At 36.4% G+C, this 18,346-nt stretch overlaps 1 pseudogene across 1 annotated transcript; it reads right to left on the bottom strand.

The window, feature by feature from the left end:
* Positions 1 to 8,304: 8,304 nt before the first annotated feature.
* Positions 8,305 to 9,279, bottom strand: LOC308641714 (olfactory receptor 52I2-like; annotated as a pseudogene). The gene has a single exon. The product of its transcript is annotated as an olfactory receptor 52I2-like (transcript).
* Positions 9,280 to 18,346: the final 9,067 nt, after the last annotated feature.

Raw genomic sequence — 18,346 nt, 5'->3', positions numbered from 1 at the left:
TGCATAGACTCTGGCTGTGCTACTGCCAGGCCAGACCTGATGACAAGGTGACCAGATGGAGCCAGAGACCAGTAATTTGTGGAGCAGGGAGTGGAGGGGGTGATAAAACTCATACTAGAAGCAGGCCAGGGACCAGGATTCAAGTTCAGGCCGCCTCTATTTTATTTTTTACAGGTGTTATTCTAGTGGTCATGAGGTAAGACCTATTTCTAATTTTCCTTCCCTTAATATTGATGATATAAAACATCTTTTTACCCATTACATATCATCTTTACAGAAATACTAAGCCCTTTGCCCAGTTTTTATTGGGGTCTTTGATTTTTTTTTGAGCTGTAGGTGTTCTAAAATTACTAAATAGGAGACCCTTAATAAATATGATATGCAAATATTTTCTTCCATTCTGCAGCTTGTTCTTTACTTGGTTGGATACTTTGTTACACACCATCAGTTATGTTTCATGCATATTTTCCCTTTGTTTACTGTGCTTTTGATGTCATATCTAAAAAATTCTCATGACAGGAGAACAGGTAAAATATTCTGTGTTTAATGACTATTTTCTGTATTATTGATCTTATAAATAACTTATCTGGTTATAAAATTTTAGTTTAGAGTGATTCCAAGAAAATTGAATAAAGTTACCCACAGATCACCTCCTCCACACCAAAGAATAACCAAATAAACAGATGTGTAATTGCATATTAAAATTAATGAACAACAGAGAATGCTACAACTGAGCAAGGGAAAGTCTGAAACCCTATAAGAATCAGATACCTGGAATGCCAGCCTAGAAACAAGGAACAAAGCACAATAATTAGGGAGCTACTGTTTGCAGAGAAAAGGGCGAATTGAAGGATCCATCAGAAACTCCATCAGTATGTTAGCAATCATAGCTACCAAAGAGTTCCATGACCTCACAGACTTATAGCCTTCATAAGGAAGCTAAGTGGGGTCCTCATAATAGATTTACTTCGGGGAAGGAACTAATGTTTTCTTCCTTCAAATCCTCATAACTCAGGATGCTGTAACTCAGCACCAGCCTGAAAAGAGAATAATTCATAGTGTCCTGTGGTCAGAAACATCTGAATAACCTCAGATTTGGAACCCCATAGATATTTCACCAACCAGCACAGGGGCCTGAAGCCTCATGAACCCAGAATCACCCAGCAGAGCAACTATAACCCTAGAACCAAATGGTTCAACTCTGGATGAGGGAAGGGTGATGCTTTCAAGATCTGATACATGAAGACACTTGTTTCCTACAACAAGGGGCATGGCCAGCTGTTCCAGATGGGAATGAAGGCAGGTGCTGATACTGCCTTTCCTCATAGCCATATGTTCCTGGCGAGCATGCACCACTGCTGGATCTGAGAGCATGTGCTGCAGCCTTCTCACCACCATTGAAGTTGCCATGCCAGAGGTCCTTGCTAGTAGTAGAGTGCCTGAAAAAAATGTCTACCAGATTACCAAGACAATCACTCCTATTTTCAGGGTGTCTATATAGTACACACCCAACCCACACTGCTGTATGTACTACACTTGCCAGGGCTGCTAGAGTGCCCCACACCAGCATGGCCCCTGAGTATAGTAGGTCTCTCTTACCCCAACACTGCTCACACTGTACCCAAAGAGATCAATTACAAACAAAGTAGTCATAGGGAGGCAATATCACAGTGCCCAGATGGATCCAAACGTAAGATCACCTTCCAAATTGACACCATAAGACATCTCTTAAAGAGAAAGCCATTTGCTAAGAAACTCATTATATAAAAATGACACAAAACTTACACCAAATATTTACAAATTAAAATAGGGTCAGGTATAGAGATGGTACAGTGGTAGAATACTTGCTAAGCAGGCATGAGGTCCTGGCTTCAATGTTCAGTGCACATACAGGAGCATGCACATGTGCACACACATGAGTCACACAGCACTTCCAAAAGTATAAGTCTCTAGCATCAGATTCTGAGGAAATTGTATTGATAAAAATGTCTGAAGAAGCCTTAAAAATAATAATTATAAGGAATCAATGAGGTTCAAGAGAGAACAGAAAGACAGATGAACAAAATAGAAACAAAACTCATGATATGAATCAAAAATTTAGCAAAAAGATCTTTAAAAAGAACCAAATAAATATGGCAAATGAAGAGCTCAATAATTCAAACAAAATATATTTGAAATAGCTAAAATATGAAATCAACACAGATGCCCTTCAGTGAATGAACAGATAAACAAAATATGGTATATATGCACAATGGAATATTATTCAATCACAAAAGTAATGAAATTCTGCTAGGCACTGTGGTGATTGCCTATAATGCTAATGGCTCAGGAGGCTGAGGCAGGAGGATCACAAGTTCAAAGCTAGCCTCAGCAGCTTAGCAAGGTCCTAAGCAACTTAGTAAGAATCTGTCTCTAAATAAAATATAAAAAAGACTGGAGATGTGGCTCAGTGGTAAAGCACCCCTGAGTTCAATCCCCAGTACCAAAAAAAATAATTTCTTTCATTTTTCATTTGAAGCAACATCATAGAACTGAAGGTCATTATATTAAGTGAAATAAGCCAAAAACAAAGAAAAACTCAAGTTATCAGGCATTCTTGTTAAAAACAGAAAGTGGTTATTAGAGACCCAAAGGACAGATGGGAGGGGATCCAATCTGCTAGTCTATGTCTTTTGATTGGTGAGTTTAGGCCATTAACATTCAGGGTTATTATTGAGACATGATTTGTATTCCCAGCCATTTTTGTTTATATTTTGGTATTTAATGTAACTTAGTTTCTCCTCTGATTAGATTTTTCTTTAGTGTAATCCTCCCTTTGTTGATTTTATCATTGTTTTTATTTCCTCTTCATGGAATATTTTGCTGAGGATGTTCTGTAGTGCAGGCTTTCTAGTTGTAAACTTTTTTACCTTTTGTTTATCATGGAAGGTTTTTATTTCATCACCAAATCTAAAGCTTAGCTTTGCTGGATATAAGATTCTTGATTGGCATCCATTTTCTTTCAGAGCTTTCTATATGTTGTTCCATGATCTCCTGGCTTTGAGGGTCTAGGTTGAAAAAATATGCTAAGATATGAATTGGTCTCCCCCTATATGTGACCTAATTCCTCTCTCTTCCAGCTTTTAAAGTGGCCCCGAGTTCAATCCATGGTACCCAGGATACAAAAAAAAAAAAATAAGAAGAAAAAATGATTGATAACAAAATACAAAAACCTACAAAAAGAAATAAAGAAGGTCGTATACTACATAATAATGAGAAGATCAATTCAGTAAGATATAACAATTATATATATATACATTCACCTAATGCTAGAGCAGCTGATTTTATAAACCCACACTAGTAGATCAAAAAGGGAAGTTTCCAACACAATAATAGTAGAAGACTTCAACACCCAACTTGCCTTGATGAACAAATCATTCTGTCAAAAACAATTAACAGAAAAATCAGAGATAAACTGCACTTTAAACTAACTGTAACTAATAAACTTTATAGAATAGCTCATTCAACAGCTACAGAATATACATTATTCTCATGAACACACAGAAAGTTCTCTGGAACAGACCACAAAACAAGTCTCAAATTAAAAACATCAAACCATCTCATGTATATTTTCAGACTGCAATGCAACAAAATTAGAAATGAACAGCAATAGAAACTTTAGAAATTATACAAATTCATGGAGACTAAATAACACACTATCAATGCACAATGAGTCACTAGAGAAATTAAGAAATTTTAAAAAGCAAATGAAAATGGAAACAGAACATTTGAAAACTTATGAGATATAGCAAAAGCAGTAACAAGAAGGAAGTTTATAGCAACAAATGCATACATCAAAACAGCATATAAAAATTTCAAATAAGCAACCTAATTAAAGCAAGGGAAGATCAAGCCCAAAATCAATAGCAGGAAAGAAGTAATGAAGATCAGAGCAGAAACAAATAAAATAGTGACTAAAAAATTGAATTCAAAAGTCAGTGAAACAGAGTGGGTTCTTTGTAAAGACAAACAAATCAACAAAACTTTATGTAGACTAATCAAGGAAAAAAAGAGATAAACCGTGCTGCGGTAGCAGCAGCGGAGGAGGCAGCATGTGAGGTTCTTAAAAAAAAAAGGTGCTAAGAAAGAATGTAACACAGGAAAATAACTAAATATTTTCAGTGTGGACCCTTTGACATTAAGGGATGTGGTCATTGATTTTTCTGAAGAGGAATGGAAATTCCTGGACTCTTCTCAGCATACTTTACACGGAGATGTGATGTTAGAGATCTTTAGAAACCTACTCTTTATTGGTTTTTGTGCTTAAATAACATCCTGTAGCCTACATGACAGGAATCTGAAAACATACGTGTTCTTGCATGAGTTTTACTGGAATTGTGAATTATATAGGCTAAATATATCAAACCTTCAGTCAGCATTGTGATAGAGGGCTTGCTAGTAATGATCTGGACTGTGGAGTATGAGCATCCCAAGTGAATGGGAAACATTCTGACTCATAATTTTCCATAACATTCTAAGATTTCAGAAATCATTCCAGAGTATAACCAGTAAGAATTCTAAAAAAAGAAGATACTTCCACAGAGAGGAAACAAACATTGGAGGTCCCAAGAAGAAGAAAGAAATCATCTTTGATTAAAACAAGAATTTTATATTCTAAAATTTTTTTTAATTATTTTATTGTTGGTTGTTCAAAACATTACATAGTTCTTATTATACCATATTTCACAGATTGATTCAAGTGGGTTATGATCTCCCATTTTTACCCCATATACAGATTGCTGTGTCACATCAGTTACATTTCCATTGATTTACAAATTGCCTTTCTAGTGACTGATGTATTCTGCTGTCTATTCCATTCTCCACTGTCCCCTCACCCCTCCCCTCCCCTCCCCTCCCCTACTCTCTCTCCATCCCCTCTACTATAAATCGTTTCTGGCGGTCCTCCCTCTAAATTTTAATAATAAAATTATCTTCCTAATTAAAAAAAGAGACAAACCAAATAAGATTAGAAAAAAAATGAGATATTACAACTGATAATAACAAAAATATAAATATCACCAGGGACTAAATAACTAAATTATTTACTATAAATTGGAAAACCTAGAAGAAATGGATAAATTCCTGGGTACATATAACCTACCAAAAGTGAACTGTGAGGGCATGAAAAACCTGCACATATCAATAATGACTAATGAAATTAAATGAGTAATAAAAAGTCTCAGAACAAGGAAAAGCCCAGGACTAGATGGCCTCACTGCTAAATTATACCAAACATTTGAGGAAGAACAGAAACCAATTCCTGTCAAACTATTCCAAAATATTGAAAGGGAAATAATTGTTCTAAACTCAATCAACAAATTCAACCTTACCATGATATGGAAACACACACACACTTTTAAGCCCAACACCTTTAGTGAAGATATGTGCAAAATTTCTCAATAAAATAATAATAAATCAAATACAAGAGCATATCAAAAAGTACATTCACCTCAATCAAGTGAAATTTATTCCAGGTATGCGAATATGGTTCAATATGAACAATAAGCACATCAACAATCAAAGGACAAAAATCATGATTCTTTCAATAGATGGAGAAAAAAAATTCAATAAAATTCAACATTCCTTTCATCTAAAATCTATTCTATATTTTATGAATAACTAGGAGGGAAGAGCTCAGAGTTTCCACACAAAAAATGATAAGATGAGAATATTAAATTATTCTGATTTGATCACTACACATTATAGGTATGTATTAAAATATCCCTGTGTACCTCATAAATATGAACAATTTTACATTAATCAAAATTCAAAAAATGTTTAAGTAGACAGAAATGCTAAATGCACTGAATTTAATCACAACTCATTATACTGATCATTACACATAATGAATTATCACACTGTATCTCATAATAAAAATGTACAATTAAAATTATAATAAATTAAAATACACCATTAAGAAAAAAATATTTTTAGTTCATAATTTCGGTTCTTGAGGGGTTCTTGTTTGTTGGTTTAAAATTGTAACTCTACTCTTATTGGATTTACATGCTGCTGTCAAGAAATGCCTACCCAAAAGAATGGGGCCCCAATTAGAACAAGATATATTCTATGCTTGTATGATTTCATCAAAGTAGATTCTACTGTCATGTACAACTAAGAAGAACCAATAAATAATTTTTTTAAAGCAGTTTAAGCCTGGTTTTACTTTCCTTGAACATGACTTAGGTTTGGGGTGTTTTGTTTATTTGCTTTCTATGTTTGTTCAGTCTGAGACCAAAGGCAATTTTTGTTACTTTAAATATTTGACAGACTCAAAAATATTATTCAAAGAGTTGACAATTTCAGATAAATATTTCCAGGTGAGTTCTTTGAAAATACATGTAAAAATCATCTTTAATTCCATTAATTTTGAAATCCTCTTGAGAGATTCCATGGATATAAAAATCTCTAACACATATTCATTACACTTCTTTGTCTTCTTATGCCTGTTATTTTCTATTTGATCCCTGTCATCTCCTTATTCTGTTTTCTAGTCCAAGTATTCTAATATTCTATCTTTAATGTTCCTAATGAAATTTTAATTTCAATCTCTTTTTCTTTTACCAAAATATAATTAATTGCCAGATATGATTTTGTCTCCTTTAAAACTACATTTCCAAGACCAATCAAGTTTTTTTTGTAATTCCTGATTTTTATTCATTTTTCTTCAAGATCTGAGTTTCTTATGTGAAAAAAATTGTAAACTGCAAATATTTAAGACAAATGAATTCATGTTGTACTGCCATTTTCATTATTATCAGATTTTTGTAAGGCTCCCTCCTACTTTGTTGGCACCCAAGTAGAAAACATTCTTGGTTGGTAAAGAAGTCCAATGGGGCTGGGGATGTGGCTCAAGCGGTAGCGCGCTCACCTGGCATGCGTGCGGCCAGGGTTCGATCCTCAGCACCACATACCAACAAAGATGTTGTGTCTCCCGAGAACTAAAAAATAAATATTAAAAATTCTCTCTCTCTCTCTCTCTCTCTCTCTTCAAAAAAAAAGAAGTCCAATGCTAGCAAAATTTATGGATTATGAGTTTTAGTCAAAATTACTTTGAAATAGTTATCGTATTAGCATTAATGTACAAGGACTAAGTTCCAATCCTAGAACTATCTTCTAAAAGTTGTCTAACACTTGTATAATATTAAGTACATAAAATGTGTCAGGTGTTATGTAATTTTTACCATTCATTATTTCTTGTAATCTTAATGAGTTAACATTGTTTCCACCATCCATAAAAACAACCCTTAAGACAGATATAACAACACACTACCAATAGTTTCTCCTTATACTGTCAATTTTACCACTATTAAGAATTTATATTTAAATTGATATTCAAATGTACCCTAATCAAAAATATATGTCTCCTATGTATGAGATCTTTTTTTCTTTTCACAGAGTTGATAACTAGGTTTAAGACTTTCTGAAAGAAAAATATAAAACAAAACCCATGTAAGTATGCCTGGACCTATTAAAGAATGGTGATATTTCAATGTCTTTCTCTATATTGTGAAAGAAAGATCCTGAGATGTACCCACAGGAAGAAACACCTAAGTTATATTTGGTCCCTCTTTTCTATGTCTTAAAGTTGAGTGACAAAGAACAGAACAGGGATCTATCTTGATGTCAGAGGTGAAATTGAGCTAGACAGCCAGAAAATGTTATTGGCATCATATATTGATAATTGGCTTCTCTTGCTATGATTCTTTTTCCTCTTTCCAAGTTCAACTGTTGAAAAATTGCCACCATCTTTGATCTCAAGTTTATCTCGGATAAACTGGAATCCATTGTGGTTGGAAGACACTGGTCTAGGTGTGAGCACATGACCCAAATGAGTGGATCACTAATGGAACAAAGAAAAGAATCACATAGCAAGAGCTTCCTCCATGTAATCATATGGGGAAGAAACAATTCTAACAAAATCAAAGGAGGATTGGGGGAAGTTTTTTAAATCATTTTTTCCTTCAGCAACGGAACTCTTGAGATATTAGGTTAAAAATACAGGTCAGAAGCTAAAGAAAAAAAATCAAAAATATATTTTCTATGTCCAAATTGGTCCCTAATAAATAGTAATAAAAATATTGTCAGACAATCAGAATTATTTCATTAACATTATTATTAGAAATTGAAAGCTTTGAAAGGATGCTCTTTATGGCTTCATCTTAGAATTCCTGGGGTATAGGTTAGAAAAAAAATCTATCTCCATAGATGACTAGGATACCTTTGAAGTTGGCTAGAATGTTCACAGTCTGAAGAGTTTAGTGTTCATGAACACTCACAAGTGTGTTCCAACACACAACAGATCAGCAAACTCCATATTCTCTTGCGTATTTGTTTGGTTCTCAGGCCATAAATGATAGGGTTCAAAGTGGGAGGAATGACCAAATATAAGTCAGCTAACAACACCTGAGTGTGCAGAGGGACTGAGTCCTGTCCTAGCCAGGCTACATAAATGGATACCATCCCAGGTAGATAGTACAAAGCCATGACCCCAACATGGGAGCCACACGTGCTTAATGCCTTCCACTGAGCATTCTTTGAAGAGAGACCAAACACTGCCCTGAGAATCAGGATATAAGAGGCAGAAATTAAGAACACATCAGAGCCTACAATAATGGAGGAACCAATTAAACTGTAGAGACAGCTGGCCATGGGGTCAGCACATGCTAACTTGGCCACAGCCATGTGCTCACAATAGGAATGGGGAACCACATGGGAGCCACAAAAAGGTAGATGACTAATCATCTAACTTAATGGGGTCATGAATATGACAGCCCTGATGGTGATGGCCACACTCATCCCCAGCATCACTCTGGGTGTGAGAATGCTCTTGTAGTGTAGGGGCTTGCAGATGGCTACACAGCGGTCAAAAGCCATGGCCAGCAGCAGCCCTGTCTCCACAGCTGTGGCTGCGTGGACAAAGTACATCTGAGTGAAACAGGCCTGGAAGCTGATGGAGCTGTGTCCTGAGGAGAAGATGCTCACCATCTTGGGGACCACAGAGGAGGCCATGACGATGTCCACAGCAGCCAGAACACATAGGAAGCAAAACATGGGCTCTTGTAGAGTGGAATCCATGCAAATTACCATCATGATGATGCTGTTTCCTACCAGGGCTGTGGTGTACATGGCACTCAGTGAGACAGCCAGCCAAAGGTGTGAAGACTGCAAGCCTGGAATGCCCACAAGGAGGAAGGTGGCAGGGGTTTCCACTGTGTGGTTGTAGGGTGGCCCCAGCATCACAGGTGAGAATGCTTTCCTGTTAATATAGAAAGTGGGATAAGAAAAGATGTAGACCTGTAAAATTTGTACCTGTCTGTAGTGATGATAAACCCTGTGACAATTGTCAGCTGGATGGTAATCTCAGGATCAGAAAACTGACATATGATAATGTTATCCTACTCCACTTCCTGTCCTCCTCAATGTTCGTCCCCTACTAATTTCTATTCATTGTTCAAAGATCAGCTCTTGGGATACCACCTTTGAGAAGTCATGTCTTTTCTCTCTCCATTCCATGTTCAGGTGAATTTAGATACATTTCCTCTGGGCCTTCCTGAAATCTCACATGCTGACCTGAGTGACAACTACAATTATCTACCTATGGTTATGTATGCATTCAAGTATGTAGGTCTTGCTGGTTACCTTATGCCAAATATGTAACCCTGAGCTGTGGTACAAAATAAACTACTAAAAGTATATGCGTATTCTTATCATTTCCTCAGAATTAATAAATCCGAGAAGTTTTTCTTTCATCTCTTATGCTTAGGTACTAATAATCATTCTTGATCAACTTCTTAAGATCAAATGTTACATTTTGTGTCCTGTATAGAAACAAGGCAAAACCTCAACCAATCATTCTTGTGATTAAAGCAATTCATTAATGCATTCAGGCAAAATAAGATCACTAGAGAAAAACATTAATTTCCACAGGGGATAACAAAATGTCTGGAAATATTTATAACCCGTATCTTCCCTAAATTCAGCTTGGATATCTTCAAGCTAGGTTCAATTAATAGATTAAAAAACTAAAAAATAAACCCTTGGTACTAACTCATAGATGAACCCTCCCATAAGTTTTCTGATTCTTCAATAAATTAACCAATTTATAATAACAAACTGCCAAGACATTCTGGACAACAAAATGCTATATGCTTTGGAGAGTTAGGCAATGTTTATAGCAGCAAAATTCACAATAGCTAAGCTATGGAACACACCTAGATGCCCTTCAAAAGATGAATGGATAAAGAAATTGTGATATATATACTTAATAGACTGTTACTCAGCCATAAAGAAGAACAACTCTATGACACCTGTGACAACTGGATGGAACTGTGAAGTGAAATAAGCCAGTCCCCCAAAGCCACAGGTAGAATGTTTTCTCTGATAGGTGGACGCTAATCCAAAATAAGCTGGGGAGGGGGGAGAACAGAAAAAAGATTAGTGGAGAGTAGACGAAGAGGAATAAAGGAAACATAGAAGGTATGGGATTGGGAGAGAGTGTGGAATGAATCTGACCCAACTGTCCTATATACCTATATGAAACATACCACAGCAACTTTCACCATCATGTACATCCACAAGACACTAATTAAAAAACTATAAGTAAATATCAGAAAGATTGGTAAATTAGAGGAAAGGGAAAAGGGAATGAGAGGAAGGGAGGAGAGGGGGAAGTACTGAGGACTGAATTAAAAAAATATATTTCATGCTTTAATAATTATATCAAAATAAATTCTCTTTAGTTATACATGATAGTAGAACCAATATAAATAAAATAAAATACCCCGGGCTGGAGATGTGGCTCAAGCAGTAGTGTGCTCGCCTGGCATGTGTGCGACCCGAGTTCGATCCTCAGCACCACATACAAACAAAGATGTTGTGTCCGCCGAGAACTAAAAAATAAATATTAAAAAATTCTCTCTCTCTCTCTCTCTCTCTCTCTCTCCTCTCTAAAAAAATAAATAAAATAAAATACCCAATAAAAGAAAGTAAGACATGTTTTACAGAAGATGCTATGTGCTAGCACCATAAGTGAACAATCTTTCCAAGGGCTCTTCTTCACTCAGTGGTATCACTCTGTCCTGGGAGATGTGGGCTGATCTTCTAGGAACCCTTATTCTACCTCTTAGATTGCAGCATAAAAATGCTTTGTATTTCTAATGACCCACTTATAATGTACTGTTATACTACATCATTCTTGAAGGGATGATTGAAGCAGAAAAAGAGAAGGAATTAGAGCATTCTGCTACAGTCATAGTCCCCAGACTGAAAACCCTATTCTGTCATTGCTAAACATTTTGCCTCCATCAAAATACATAAATAATCCAAGCTTTAGATTGCCCCTTGGTAAGTTGGAGAGACTAGTTTCTCCATCAAAGAGGTATTTTCAGATTTATAGGAGATGCTATGTAAAAGTGCTTGGTACATAAGTGTTCAATAGATGGTAGCTAATAAAGCTGATACTATATTCCCTACATAATCCTATAGGTCCAGGTTGCTCCAAATAGCATAAATAAATGAGTAAGAGTGACTCAGGGTCAAATTAAAAAAGGAAACAAAACATATGCAAACCAACTCCACCTGAATTGGCTGAAGCTTTTCTCTTGTCCTCCCATGCTCTACCACTGAAGATCTCTCACCCCGAGTGGCTATATGCAATAAGGTACTTACAACCTAGATAGAAATTATGTGGAGCTCATTCTGTTCCATTATGAGAATGTTACTCAAATTTAGGATATTTGTTTTGTTTGTTTGCATTTTCTTTCCATTGTTACTTCAGTGAAAAGGTTTCTTCTATATTTACCTATAACCCATCTCTAATAAAAAAGTCTGAGTGGTTAACACCTTTATTGCCATATAACAAAATTGCTGAAATGAATTCATTAAAGGTGGAGTGGAAGTGGATATGATAGGCATCCTTGGTCCAGGCAAATTGCTACTGTAACTATTTCTACTGGCTGGGGGTATGGTTTGCCTAGCATGTACAAGGTCCTGGGTTCAATCCTCAGATCCTAAAAATAAAATGAAATGAAGTAAAAATGGTTTTTCCTGTTGTTCTCAGATCATTCTACTTCCTAAGGAAATTCATGGACGATTTGATCCCAGACTTGGATTTGAGGTTCTAATTGTGGTTAGACCAAATTGTAAGTACTTTTGAATTCCTGCCTAAACCCTTATTGCCGTATTATTATATCTCTCAATGACTCAGCTTAGTGGATCAGCACATCAATCGTTTTGACTTATCAGTAGTCATATAACCCGAAACTGTTTTCTAGGATTCCAGGCAAGCTTCAATGAAGGAGGCTTACTAGCCAAGGTTCAGGACTAGTCTGACTTTAGCTATCACTTTCCGTATCCTTCCCTCAATAAAGGGTTTCCAGATTGAGAAACTACCAAGTCCTTACCCTTGGATCCTGTTGCTACTTAATCCTTCCTATACTCTCTTCAGGAGCCTGGCCGCTCCCTGAACAGTTGGATAGATAGATTGATGGAATCCTGGGATCACATTCTCATCTCATGCAGTAGACATTTTCTCTGTTACCAAAACTAAACAAGCATTCCCCTGGATCTGCATTCCAACCATGTGGCATTCATTTTTCCTTCATTTTCCTCTTGAAGAGCTGATCAGTGACGACTCCATACCCAAGTGCCCTCAGCAGCCTGTGAGGAGTCCTCATGAGTTCCCTAAGGACACAAATATCTGAGAACCGATTCCACTCTGTGGTCTTCACTGAGACAAACAAGTAAACGGCCACTAAAAGAAAAGGCCTATACATAAGAAACGATATATAATGGGACAGACGCAATGAAATCGTGGTCCCTATATCACAGATCATAAGAACCTTGCTGTGGGTAACCATAGGGTAAGATGTGTTTGGTGATAAATCAGGAGAAGACAAGGGAAAGCTTATAAAGTAGGAGGTAAAAGTGGAAAAATGTCTGGGTATCCCTAAGCCTGCTGCATGTGGCCTGATGACACAAGTTTAGAGCTGAGCATCACTTCCTGAACAGCTGGAGAAGAGCAGAGGATTCAGAATGCCTACTCCTCCATTCACCTTCGATCCAGGACATCCCCTCCAAGGCCCTGTGTAGATACTTTTCTTCTGATGGCAGCCTCAGTTTATTCCCTGCCCCATCCATTCTCTCTCCAGCCCTAGAGACTTCTAACTGGGCATATCTTTGATGATCTTCATAGGTTTTTTTTTTCCCCCTTCATTTACTTTTCTTCTTAATCAGCTCTGCCAGAGGTCTACATATGATATTGCTCTCTTCAGAGAACAGGATATTGGTTTGTTCAGTTTCCTTTTTAAAAAAAAAAAAAATTTATTGCACTCAATGTATTGCCCCTGAAAATTTACTTGCTAAGATCAACAATGATCTCCACAAAAATCTGTTACCTATCCACTGACTTCTTTTAGCATCCCTGAGTGCTCCCTTATATTTTGGTTAGCTCTTAGATTGAAGTATGACATACATATTATAAGATGCAGAAGTTGAAGATCAACAGCATAATAAATTTTATAATGTTAACTGGTTTGGTGGCATATACCTCTGATCCCAGAGGCTTGAGAGGCTGAGGCAGGAGAATCACAAGTTCAAAGCCAGACTCAGAAACCTAGAAAGGCCCTATGCAACTTAGCAAGAACCTGTCTCTAAATTAAAACATTAAAAAAAATGCTGGGGATGTATGTGCCTCAGCGGGAAAGCACCACTTGGTTCAATCCCTGATACCAAACTACATAAAAATCATTTTTTTAAAAAGTTTTATAATGTGAACATACAAACATACCCACACAGCCACTACCCAGGTCAAAATTGACACAATGCTTCCTGGTTGTTGAGGTCACACTTTCTGGCAAGGCTTGGACAACATCTCCTAAGCCACATTTCCAGTCATGCTCCCACCTGTGTCTTCAATCCTACATAGACACTCACATGCAGACCCAGAGGGTCAATCAACATGAGCAACCAAAATAAGTCACTCAACATAAGCAACCAAATCACAGGATATGTGAGGTTTTCATTCCTAGTTAAAGGATGGGAATCTCATAATTCAAAAATTTATTAAAAGTAAAAGTACTACATAACTCATTTGAAAGGAGCCTTTCTTTTTACGATAGCCCTGTGGACTCAGAGTGCCTCTCCTCTCCAACTAAAAATGCTCCCAGTCAGCCTAAACTTGATTGCATTTCTCATAACTCTTCTTGATCCTGAAAGTTGCTTTTCCACCTCAATTTTGAACTTACCCCATCTCCTCTCTGCTTTCAACCAAAGTTGTCTTATGTTCCTGTTTCCTATCCCACCTCCTTCATCTGCCCATCATTTCCAGAAGAATCTCTTGGTATCAGCAGCAGCCTCCAGGCTGGACAGTAGTCTATGGTTGTGTCGAGGACATGAATCCTCATTTCCAGGGTGACCCTGGCCTAGAGATTCTATCAACCCAACCCTGGTATCCACTGGTTATATATCCACATCCCTGGAGTTTTCTCTATTCAACTTTCTCTGGTGACCTATGCCTGAGAGTCCACATTCCTTTCACCCAACAGGAGGATTTATACAGGACCCTTTAGGAGGAGCAGTTAGAACCCAGGGGATCAAAGATAACAATGTATACACATGGTTACTATTGTCCTTTTCAAAGACCTCTGGCTTGGAGCCTCCATTCTCTGTTAGACAATTTATCACCTGTCATTTCCCATGGGCATCCATCTTCCTTTGGTTTCTGCCTAGCAGTCAAACTGTGTAACTTCTCCAGAGACTATATTTTCTCTCTGCTCTGTCCCTGGAGTTTTTAAGAATGCAGGAGGAGTTAGATTGTTAGTGTCTAAAATATCTTTGTTTTTTCAAGCCTCCAGAGGATATCTAACCATTACACTAAGTGTGTAGAGTTTTCTACAAGGAATTTCCCAGAAGGAAAGCAAAAGGTCCAAGATTGGTTAGATCTGTGAAAGCCCACCAGGAACCCCTTCAGATGCTTTCCAAAAGTTCTCATTCAATTTTCTCAACCCTCTGATATAGCTGTCAATACATCTGCATGTTCTAACAAATACAGGTACATAGAGTTTGAATCTTATTAGCTATGGTGAACTTCTATCAATCATAATGCATTTCACTTTTTTGTATAACTCACATTCCTAATTGCTACTGTAAGCATTAGTATGCCAAAAAAAATTAAGTCTGGGAGCACCTCATATCAATTCCTTGGATACATACCTTGAAGTGAGATAGCAGCATCATACAAAAGTCCCTTGTTTTATTAATTAATTAATTAATATAAATTAGGTATATATGACAACAGAATGTCATATATTTATATGACAACAGAATGCACTTTGATTCATTGCACACAAATGAAGCACAACTTTTCATTTCTCTGTTTGTACACAATGTAGCATCGCACCATATGTGCAGTCATACATGTACTTAGGGTAATGTCCATCTCATTCCACAGTCTTTCCTGACCCCATGCCCCCTCTCCACCCGTCCCTCCCCTTTGCCCAAAGTTCCTCCATTTATCTCATTCCCCCCACCCCATTATAGATCAGCATTCACGTATCAGAAAGAATTTTTGGCCTTTGGGTTTTGGGGGATTCACATACTTCACTTAGCATGATATTCTCCAACTCCATCCATTTACCTGCTGATACCATAATTTTATTCTTTTAGTGTAGAATAACAGTCGATTGTGTTTATATACCACAGTTTCTTTACCCATTCATCTAATGAAGGGCATCTAGGTTGCTTCCACAGTTTAGCTGTTGTGAACTGAGCTGCTATAAACATTGATGTGGCTGCATTACTATAGTATGCTGATTTTAAGTCCTTTGGGTATAGAGTCAGGGGTGGGTGGGATACCTGGGTCAAATGATGGTTCCATTCCAAGTTTTCTAAGGAATCTTCATACTGCTTTCTAGAGTGGTTGTGACCAATTTTCAGTTCCACCAGCAATGTATGAGTGTGCTTTTTCCCTATATCCTCGCCAACCCTTACTGATGTTTATATTCATGATAACTGCCATTCTGACTGGCACAAGAGGAAATTTTAGAGAAATGCAAATCAAAACTACTCTAATTACTAGAGATGTTGAACACTTTTTCATATATTTGTTGATCAATTGTATATCTTCTTCTAAGAAGTGTCTGTTCAGCTCCTTAGCCCATTTATTAATTCGGTTGTGGGGTTTTTTTGTTTTTGTTTTGTGTGTGTGTGTGTGTGTGTGTGTGTGTGTGTGTTGAGGAAAATCCATATTCTTTATCAGTGGTTACATAATTTTACACCTAAAAATCAACAATTCACAAGGAATTTAGTTTCTCCACATCCTGGCCAAGAGTATTACTCTATTTTGTTTTGATTTTGATAGTTGTCACCCTAATGAGTATGAAGTATTATCTCAATATTGTTTTGATTTTTAATTCTCTGTTGATCAGTGTTTAAAGCTTCTTTGCATATGTTAGTTGGTCATTTCCATACCACCTTTAGAGAATTGTAAAGTCCTTTGTCCAAATTTTAATTGGTGTATTAGACTTTTGTTGAGTTGTAGAAGTATTTTACTTACTGGACAGGTGAGCCTTATAAAATATAAGATCAGGAAATATTTTCTTCTATTCTGTAAGTGGCCTTTACTCTGTTGTGTCTTTTGTTACATAAAATGACTTACACTTTATGTAATGTCATTTGTCTATTTTTCTTCCTGTCACCTCTTAGAATATTAGAAACACCTACACTGGAAAACTATCTTCAATGTGCCTTATGAAATTTTAAGTTCCATTACTCACTTATCAAAATATAATTCATCATGTAATCCCAAGATATTATTTTGACTAATTAAATTTACATTAAGTTTGATCAATTATTTTTCTAACTTATGCTTTTTATACATTTCACTTCTGAAGCTTTGAGTTTCTTGTGTGAAAATATTATCTATAAGTGTTTAAGACATATTATTAATTCATTCTCTTCTGCTGCTATTTTCACTTTTGTCAGGTTCTCAAGAGGTTGATGCCTACTCTGCTAGGCATTCAAAAGTAGAAAACATTCTTGGTAAATAAACAAGTCTATTTTAATGTTCCTTATATTTTGGTGCTCAATTATTTTCTAATAAAATGGGAACAGAATAAAAAAGTTCAAAATTAGCAAAAGGTATGGATGCTAAGTAGTTAATCAGAAGATTTATTTCAAAGTTATATTAATACTACTTTACACAGGACCTAGAAATATCATTCAAACATGGAATTAGGAATGGGTTGGGTATGTTTTTAAGTATATACACTGTGTCAGATGTTGTGTTATCTGTTTTTCATCATCATCTCATTAAATCTTCTGCATTCTCTAGGAGTTAACAGTTTCCAGCAGTGGAAAGCAAGCGTTAAGACTCTCAGAGAACACTCATAGCAATGCAGTTTCTCTCTTGTTTTTTAAGTTTCTCCTTGTACTTTTAATTTGGGCACTATCAGAAAGTTATGTTCTATTAAGACTTTTCAAATGTACCCTAATCAGATATATATGTCTCTTACAAATAATATCTTTTCTTTTATATTTTATTGATTCTTCTTAGTTATACATGATAGTAGAATCCATTTTAATAAAATTATACAAGCATAGGATATATCTTATTCTGATTAGAACCCAACTTGTGCAGGCAGGCATGATGGTGGGGTTCACTTAGGTAGTTTCATGTGTAATAGAATAAGTTGAACATAATTTTCCTATCTTTCCTATTCCCTTCATCCTCCTCCTCCCTTCCTTTCATTCCCTTTGTCTCATCTACAGAATAGTCTTCCTGTTCCCCCTTTATTGTGGTTTAACTTTGACATATCAGTGAAAATATTTGGCCTTTGGTTTTGGGGGATTGGCTTATATTGCTTAGAATGATATTCTCCAGATCCATCCATTTACTGGCAAATGTCAAAAAGTCATTCTTCTTTATGTTTGAGTAATATTCCACTGCATATATATATGCCACAATTTTTTATCCATTCATCTGTTGATAGGCATGTAGGTTGGTTCCATAGCTTAGCTGTTGGGAATTGTGCTGCTATAAGACATCAGTGTGGCTCTTCTTTGGTAGTAGACTGATTTCAATTTTTTAATTTATGCCAAGGAGTGGGATAACTGGGTCAAATGATGGTTCCATTCCAAGTTTGGGGGAGAAATCTCCATACTGCTTTCCAGAGTGGCTGCACCAATTTGCTGTCCCACCAGCAAAACATGAGTGTTCCCTTTTCTCCACATTCTCACCAACATTGGTTGTTATGTCTTCTTTTTTCTTTTTGAAATTTTTTTAGTTGTAGATAAAAACAAATAAATA

Source organism: Spermophilus citellus (genome assembly GCF_964194105.1).
Source record: "Spermophilus citellus genome assembly, chromosome: 2".
Taxonomy (NCBI): Eukaryota; Metazoa; Chordata; class Mammalia; order Rodentia; family Sciuridae; genus Spermophilus; species Spermophilus citellus.
Note: the sequence above shows the minus strand (reverse complement) of the source record. Positions and strands in the feature narration are given on the sequence as shown.